The 8,574-nt window shown below is 40.2% G+C and overlaps 1 non-coding gene across 1 annotated transcript; it reads left to right on the plus strand.

The window, feature by feature from the left end:
* The first annotated feature begins 7,898 nt into the window (after window positions 1-7,898).
* LOC127739927 (small nucleolar RNA R71) lies at window positions 7,899-8,006 on the plus strand. The gene has a single exon (XR_008000669.1). It is a non-coding gene; the product is annotated as a small nucleolar RNA R71 (small nucleolar RNA).
* The last annotated feature ends 568 nt before the right edge of the window (window positions 8,007-8,574 follow it).

Here is an 8,574-nt window from a genome sequence, read left to right on the forward strand (position 1 = left end):
CCATGGAAAGGATTAAGAAGGATTGGATGAAGACAGTAGGAAAGCAGAGAGACGGAAGGGACAAGCATCTTCATACGCTTATCTGAAATTCCTACCAATGAATTACATAAGTATCTCTATCTTTACCTTTATGTTTTATTCGTATATCATCATTCATATCCATTTGAGTCTGCCTGACTAAGATTTACAAGGTGACCATAGCTTGCTTCATACCAACAATCTCTGTGGGATCGACCCTTACTCGCGTAAGGTTTATTACTTGGACGACCCAGTACACTTGCTGGTTAGTTGTGCGAAGTTGTAGTGATCACAATTTCGTCCACCATTGGGCATCACCGTTGTCAATGGCTACATCCCGTCCTCTCAGTGAAAATGGTTCAAATGCGCTGTCACCGCATGGCTAATCATCTATCGGTTCTCGATCATGTTGGAATAGGATCCAGTGATCCTTTTGCGTCTGTCACTACGCCCAACACTCGCGAGTTTGAAGCTCATCACAGTCATCCCTTCCCAGATCCTACTCAGAATACCACAGACAAGATTTAGACTTTCCGGATCTCAAGAATGGCCGCCAATAATTCTAGCCTATACCACAAAGACTCTGATCGTGAACCAGGAGGCTAAGAGATATGCATTCAAGCTTGTTTTCATGTAGAACGGAAGTGTTTGTCAGGCACGCGTTCATAAGTGAGAATAATGATGAGTGTCACATAATCATCACATTCATCATGTTCTTGTGTGCGAATGAATATCTTAGAATAAGAATAAGCTTGAATTGAATAGAAAAATAATAGTACTTTGCATTAATTCATGAGGAACAGCAGAGCTCCACACCTTAATCTATGGTGTGTAGAAACTCTACTGTTGAAAATACATAAATGATGAGGGTCCAGGCATGGCCGAATGGCAACCTCCAAAAATGTACAAAAGCATAAAAGTCTAAGGACCAAATGTCCAAAAGATCTAAAATAAATCACTACAGCAGTTTTTATACTAAACTAGTGATTAGGGTTACAAAAAATAAGTAAATGATGCAGAAATCCACTTCCGCGCCCACTTGGTGTGTGCTTGGACTGAGCATTGAGCTTTCATATGTAGAGACTCTTTTTGGAGTTAAATTCCAGGTTGTAGCCTGTTTCTGGCGTTTAACTCTGATTTGCAACCTGTTTCTGGCGTTTAACTCCAGAATAGGACAGGAAGTTGGCGTTTGAACGCCAGTTTGCATCATATAAACTTGTGCAAAGTATGGACTATTATATATTTCTGGAAAGCCCTGAATGTCTACTTTTCAACGCAATTAAGAGCGCGCCAATTGGGTTTCTATAGCTCCAGAAAATCCACTTCGAGTGCAGGGAGGTCAGAATCCAACAGCATCTGCAGTCCTTCTTCAGCCTCTGAATCAGATTTTTGCTCAAGTCCCTCAATTTCAGCCAGAAAATACCTGAAATCACAGAAAAAACACAAACTCATAGCAAAGTCCAGAAATGTGATTTTTATTTAAAAACTAATAAAAATATACTAAAAACTAACTAAATCATACTAAAAACGTACTAAAAACAATGTCAAAAAGCGTATAAATTATCCACTTATCACAACACCAAACTTAAATTGTTGCTTGTCCCCAAGCAACTGAAAATCAAATAGGATAAAAAGAAGAGAATATACTATAAATTCCAAACTATGAATGAAACTAAGCTCCAATCAGATGAGCGGGACTAGTAGCTTTTTGCCTCTGAATAGTTTTGGCATCTCACTTCATCCTTTGAAGTTCAGAATGATTGGCTTCTATAGGAACTTAGAATTTAGACAGTGTTATTGATTCTCCTAGTTCAGTATGTTGATTCTTGAACACAGCTACTTTCTGAGTCTTGGCCATGGCCCTAAGCACTCTGTTTTCCAGTATTACCACCGGATACATATATGCTACAGACACATAACTGGGTGAACCTTTTCAGATTGTGACTCAGCTTTGCTAGAGTCCCCAGTTAGAGGTGTCCAGGGTTCTTAAGCACACTTTTTTTTTTTGCTTTGGACCTCGACTTTAACCGCTCAGTCTCAAGTTTTTTACTTGACACCTTCACGCCACAAGCACATGGTTAGGGATAGCTTGGTTTAGCCGCTTAGGCCAGGATTTTATTCTTTTGGGCCCTCCTATCCATTAGTGCTCAAATCCTTGGATCCTTTTTACCCTTGCCTTTTGGTTTAAAGGGCTATTGGCTTTTTCTGCTTGTTTTTTTCTTTTTTTTTTTGCAAGCTTTGTTCTTCACTGCTTTTTCTTGCTTCAAGAATCAATTTTATGATTTTTCAGATTATCAAATAACATTTCTCCTTTTTCATCATTCTTTCAAGAGCCAACAATTTTAACATTGATAAACAACAAATTCAAAAGAAATATGCACTGTTCAATCATTCATTCAGAAAACAAAAAGTATTGTCACCACATCGAAATAATTAAACTATTTTCAAGGATGAATTCGAAATCATGTACTTCTTGTTCTTTTATGATTAAAAACATTTTTCATTTAAGAAAGGTGATGGATTCGTAGGACATTCATAGCTTTAAGACATAGACACTTAGACACTAGTGATCATGTAATAAGACACAAACATAAATAAACATAAAGCATAGTAAACGAAAAAGAGAAGAAAAAAAAATAGACAAGGAGATTAAGGAACGGGTTCAGCTTAGTGAGGGTGGCATCTTCTTCCTCTTGAAGAACCAATGGTGTTCTTGAGCTCCTCTATGTCTCTTCCTTGTCTTTGTTGCTCCTCCCTCATAGCTCTTTGATCTTCTCTAATCTCATGGAGAATGATGGAGTGCTCTTGGTGCTCCATCCTTAGTTGTCTCATGTTGGAACTTAATTCTCCTAGGGAGGTGTTGATTTGCTCCCAATAGTTTTGTGGAGGGAAGTGCATCCCTTGAGGCATCTTAGGGATTTCATGGTGAAAAATTTCCTCATGCTCTTGTTGAGGTCCACGATCTCTTGTTTGCTCCATCCTTTTCTTAGTGATGGGCTTGTCCTCATCAATGAGGATGTCTCCCTCTATGTCAATTCCAGCTGAATTACAGAGGTGACAAATGAGGTGAGGAAAGGCTAACCTTGCCAAAGTGGAGGACTTGTCAGCCACCTTGTAGAATTCTTGAGGTATAATCTCATGAACTTCTCCTTCCTCCCCAATCATAATACTATGGATCATGATGGCCCGATCCACAGTTACTTCCGATCGGTTGCTAGTAGGAATGATAGAGCGTTGGATGAACTCCAACCATCCTCTAGCTACAGGCTTAAGGTCCGGTCTTCTCAATTGAACCGGCTTGCCTCTTGAGTCAACTTTCCATTGAGCTCCTTTCACACATATGTCCATGAGGACTTGGTCTAACCTTTGATCAAAGTTGACCCTTCTAGTGTAGGGCGTGCATTTTCTTGCATCATTGGTAAGTTGAACGCCAACCTTACATTTTCCGGACTGAAATCTAAGTATTACCCCCGAACCATTGTAAGCCAATTCTTTGGGTTTGGGTTCATACTTTGATCATGGTTCCTTGTGATCCATGCGTTTGCATAGAACTCTTGAACTATTAAGATTCTGACTTGTTGAATAGGATTAGAGAGAACTTCCCATCCTCTTCTTCTAATCTCTTGTCGGATCTCCGGATACTCGCTCTTTTTTAGCTTAAAAGGGACCTCAAGGATCACCTTTTTCTTGGCAACAACTTCATAGAAATGGTCTTGATGGACCTTTGAGATGAATCTCTCCATCTCCCATGACTCAGAGGTGGAAGCAATTGCCTTCCCTTTCCTCTTTCTTGAGGTTTCTCTGGCCTTAGGTGCCATTGATGGTTATGGAAAAATAAAAAGCAATGCTTTTACCATGCCAAACTTAAAAGGTTTGTTCGTCCTCGAGCAAAAGAAGAAAGAAAGTAGTAGAAGAAAAAGAAAATGGAGGAGATGGAGTGAGATAGTGTATTCGGCCAAGGGGGAGCAGTGGTGTTTGTGATGTGTGAAAATGGAGTAGTGTTAAGGGGTTTATATAGGGAGGGAGGGTAGGTTTCGGCCATTAGAGTTGGGTTTGGTAGGGAAAAGAATTTGAATCTGGAGGTAGGTGGGGTTTATGGGGAAGAGTTGATGGATGTGAGTGGTTAAAGGTATTTGGGGAAGAGGTATGGAGGTGATTGATGAAGGGTATTTGGGGAAGAGTGTTATGAAAAGGTGTGAAGAAGAGAGAAGAAGAAGTGGGGTAGGTGGGGATCCTGTGGGGTCCACAGATCCAATGGGGTCAAGGACTTAGCATCCCTGCTCCATTTAGGCGTGCAAAACATCCTTAGAATGCATGTCTGGCATTAAATGCCAGCTTGCTGCTTGTTTCTGGCGTTTAACGCCAGCTTTTCTCCCATTCTTGGCGTTAAACGCCAATTCCATGCTCTGTTCTGGCGTTAAACGCCAGTTTGGTGCTTGTTTCTGGCGTTTAACGCCAGCTTGATGCTTCTTACTGGCGTTTAAACGCCAGTAAGCTCTTCCTCCAGGGTGAGCTATTTTTTAATTCTGTTTTTCATACTATTTTTTATTTTTCAGTTGTTTTTGTGACTTCACATGATCATCAACATAAAGAAAATATAAAATAGCTGATAAACCACTATTTTATGGTTTATATTGTGTTTAATTGTGTGGTTTTATCATAATCTTCACCCACTTATTCATTAATTTAGCATGCATTTATATTTCCTTCCTGGAATTAGTACATGATTGAAAACTGCTTCCCAGAGACTTTTAATTATGCATTTTAATTCTCCTTTATTCCATTCGATGCCGTGATCTGTGTGTTAAGTGTTTCAGGCTTTATAGGGCATGAATGAGTTGGAGATTGGAAGGGAAGCTAGCAAAAATGGAAGGAACACAAGAAATTGAGGAGATGACCAGCGAGAGGCGACGCGGCCGCATGGACGACGCGACCGCGTAGAAGAGAGCAAATTGCAGTGACGTGGCCGCATGGATGACACGACCGCACGGCATGGAACAGCACGAGTAACGCGGCCGCATGGATGACGCGCCCGCGTGGTAAAGCGAAACGCGAATGACACGTCCGCATGAGCGGCGCGATCGCGTGACATGCGCGATCTGCATAATTTGCAGAATCGCTGGGGGTAATTTCGGGCCATATTTTGACCCAATTTTTGGCCCAGAACAACAGACTAGAGCCAGAGAACATACAGAAACCAGGCGATACATTCATTCTACACAGTTTTTAGTTTTAGATCTAGTTTTACTCCTCCTCTAGGTTTTCTCTCTAGACTTTCATAGTTTTTAGGATTTTAATTTCGATTGGTCTTTGCATCGGAACACTAAGAAGAGTTATTACCTCATCAAAACTTCGTCATTCTAGTTCGTTTTCTTTACTTGGCTTTACTCTTCCATGTTCTTTGCTTTGTTCAATTTTACCATTGGAATACTCTTAGGATTATTTAATACAAAGATTATTTTTATTTTTAATTAATCATTTTAATTTCTATTTATCATGTCCTATTTTAATTCCCTTTCATATGTTATGGATTTATTATTCACAATGAGCGAGTAGTTCCCTAACTTGATGGGGAGTTGATTGAAAGGAATTCTTGAGTTGGAAGGATTGAAAGAGAAATTGTAATTGGGTTAACTGTTGGATTGCTCTCTAGTCACTAACACCAATCCGTTTGAACTAAGTGGGTTGCAACTTGTGAACAGACGTAGCATTCTAACTTGTTTGACTTTCCCTTACCTAGTAAAGGATAACTAAACAGGCCAACCTTTAATTATCAATTACTCTTAAGAGCATTCCAACAATATTAGAGATTCCAACTAATCAACTCCCAGTCAAGGCTTTTATTTACATTATTCAATTTCATCAATTTTAATTTCCTGTTTACTCAACTCACTTCTTTGAAAACCTCTGGTTAATAAAATAGCACACTTTTCTGCAACTCGTTGGGAGACAACCTGGGATTCATACTCCCAGTATTTTAAATTTCAATTTTCTGTGATACCTTTCTAAATTGATGAGCGGATTTCTGGCAAGTTAAGAACTATACTTGCAACGTATATATCTTAATAATTTTTAATTTGCCAATTTCTGCACCCCATCAATAGCAATGGAAAATAAATAGATATAATTAAATAACATTGGGTTGCCTCCCAACAAGCGCTTCTTTAATATCAATAGCTTGACAGTGAGCTCTCATGGAGCCTCACAGAAAATCAGAACAATGTTGGGGCCTCTCAACACCAAACTTAGAGTTTGGTTGTGGCCTCTCAACACCAAACTTAGAGTTTGGTTGTGGCCTCCCAACACCAAACTTAGAGTTTGAATGTGGGGGTTTTGTTTGACTCTGTATTGAGAGAAGCTTTTCATGCTTCCTCTCCATGGTTACAGAAGGAGAATCTTGAGTCTTAAATACAAGGTAGTCCTCATTTAACTGAAGGACCAACTCTCCTCTGTCAACATCAATCACAGCTTTTGCTGTGGCTAGAAAGGGTCTGCCAAGGATGATGGATTCATCCTCATCCTTCCCAGCGTCTAGGATTATGAAATCAGCAGGGATGTAAAGGCCTTTAACCTTAACTAGCACGTCCTCTACTAGTCCATAAGCTTGATTCATTGATTTGTCTGCCATCTCTAGTGAGATTCTTGCAGCTTGTACCTCAAAGATTCCCAGTTTCTCTATTACAGAGAGTGACATGAGGTTTATCCCTGACCCAAGGTCACACAAAGCCTTCTCAAAGGTCATGGTGGCTATGGTACAAGGTATGAAGAATTTTCCGGGATCCGGTTTCTTCTGAGGTAATGTTTGCCTCATTAATGTACTCAGCTCATTGGTGAACAAGGGGGTTCATCCTCCCAAGTCTCATTACCAAATAAATTGGCATTCAACTTCATGATTGCTCCTAGATACTTAGCAACTTGCTCTTCAGTGACATCTTCATCCTCTTATTCATCAGAGCTCATGAATGGCAGAAGAAAGTTCATTGAAATCTCTATGGTCTCTGTATGAGCCTCAGATTCCTTTGGTTCCTCAAATGGGAACTCTTTTCTGTTCAGAGGACGTCCCAAGAGGTCTTTTGTACTGGGATTTACGTCCTCCTCCTCCTCTGGGCATTCGGCCACACCAAGTAAGGTTATGGCCTTGCACTCTCTCTTGGGATTTTCTTCTGTATTGCTTGGGAGAGTACTGGGAGGAGTTTCAGTATTTTCTTACTCAGCTGACCCACCTGTGCCTCCAAATTTCTAATGGAGGACCTTGTTTCATTCATGAAACTTAGTGTGGTCTTGGATAGATCAGAGACTATGGTTGCCAGGCCAGAATGGCTCTGTTCAGAATTCTCTGTCTGTTGCTGAGAAGATGATGGAAAAGGCATGCTATTGCTAAACTTATTTCTTCCACCATTATTATTGAAGCCTTGTTGAGGCTTCTGTTGGTCCTTCCATGAGAAATTTGGATGATTTCTCCATGAAGGATTATAGGTGTTTACATAGGGTTCTCCCATGTAATTCATCTCTGCTATTGCAGGGTTCTCAGGATCATAAGCTTCTTCTTCAGAAGATGCTTCTTTAGTACTGTTGGATGCAGCTTGCAATCCATTCAGACTCTGAGAAATCATATTGACCTGCTGAGTCAGTATTTTGTTCTGAGCCAATATGGCATTCAGAGTGTCAATTTCAAGAACTCCTTTCTTCTGAGGCGTCCCATTGTTCACAGGATTCCTCTCAGAGGTGTACATGAACTGGTTATTTGCAACCATTTCAATGAGTTCCTGATCTTCTGCAGGGGTTTTCACGTGAAGAGATCCTCCTGCAGAATGGTCCAATGACATTTTTGACAACTCAGACAGACCATCATAGAATATACTTATGATGCTCCATTCTGGAAGCATGTCAGTAGGACACCTTTTGATCAGTTGCTTATATCTTTCCCAAGCTTCATAGAGGGATTCTCCTTCCTTCTGTCTGAAGGTTTGGATTTCCACTCTAAGCTTGCTCATCTTTTGAGGTGGAAAGAATTTGGCCAGGAAAGCACTGACCAGCTTATCCCAAGAGTTCAGGCTATCCTTAGGTTGTGAATCCAACCATATTCTAGCTCTGTCTCTTATCGTAAAAGGAAAAAGCATAAGCCTGTAGACATCGGGATCAACTCTATTGGTCTTGACAGTGTCACAGATTTGCAAGAATTCAGCTAAAAACTGATGAGGATCTTCCATTGGAAGTCTATGAAACTTGCAATTCTGCTGCATTAGAGAAACCAATTGAGGCTTAAGCTCAAAATTGTTTGCTCCAATTGAAGGAAGTGGGATGCTTCTTCCATAGAAGTTAGAAGAGGGTGCAACAAAGTCACCAAGCATCTTCCTTGCATCTCCACCATTGGTATTAGGTTCGGCCATGTCTCCTTCTTTTTCGAAAATTTCTGTCAGGTTTTCTCCAGAGAGTTGTGCTTTAGCTTCCCTTAGCTTTCTCTTCAGAGTCCTTTCAAGTTCAGGGTTAGCTTCAACAAGAATGTTCTTATCCTTGTTCTTGCTCATATGAAAAAGAAGATAACAGAAAAAAAAT

The sequence above is a fragment of the Arachis duranensis genome, chromosome 6, assembly GCF_000817695.3.
Source record: "Arachis duranensis cultivar V14167 chromosome 6, aradu.V14167.gnm2.J7QH, whole genome shotgun sequence".
NCBI lineage: Eukaryota > Viridiplantae > Streptophyta > Magnoliopsida > Fabales > Fabaceae > Arachis > Arachis duranensis.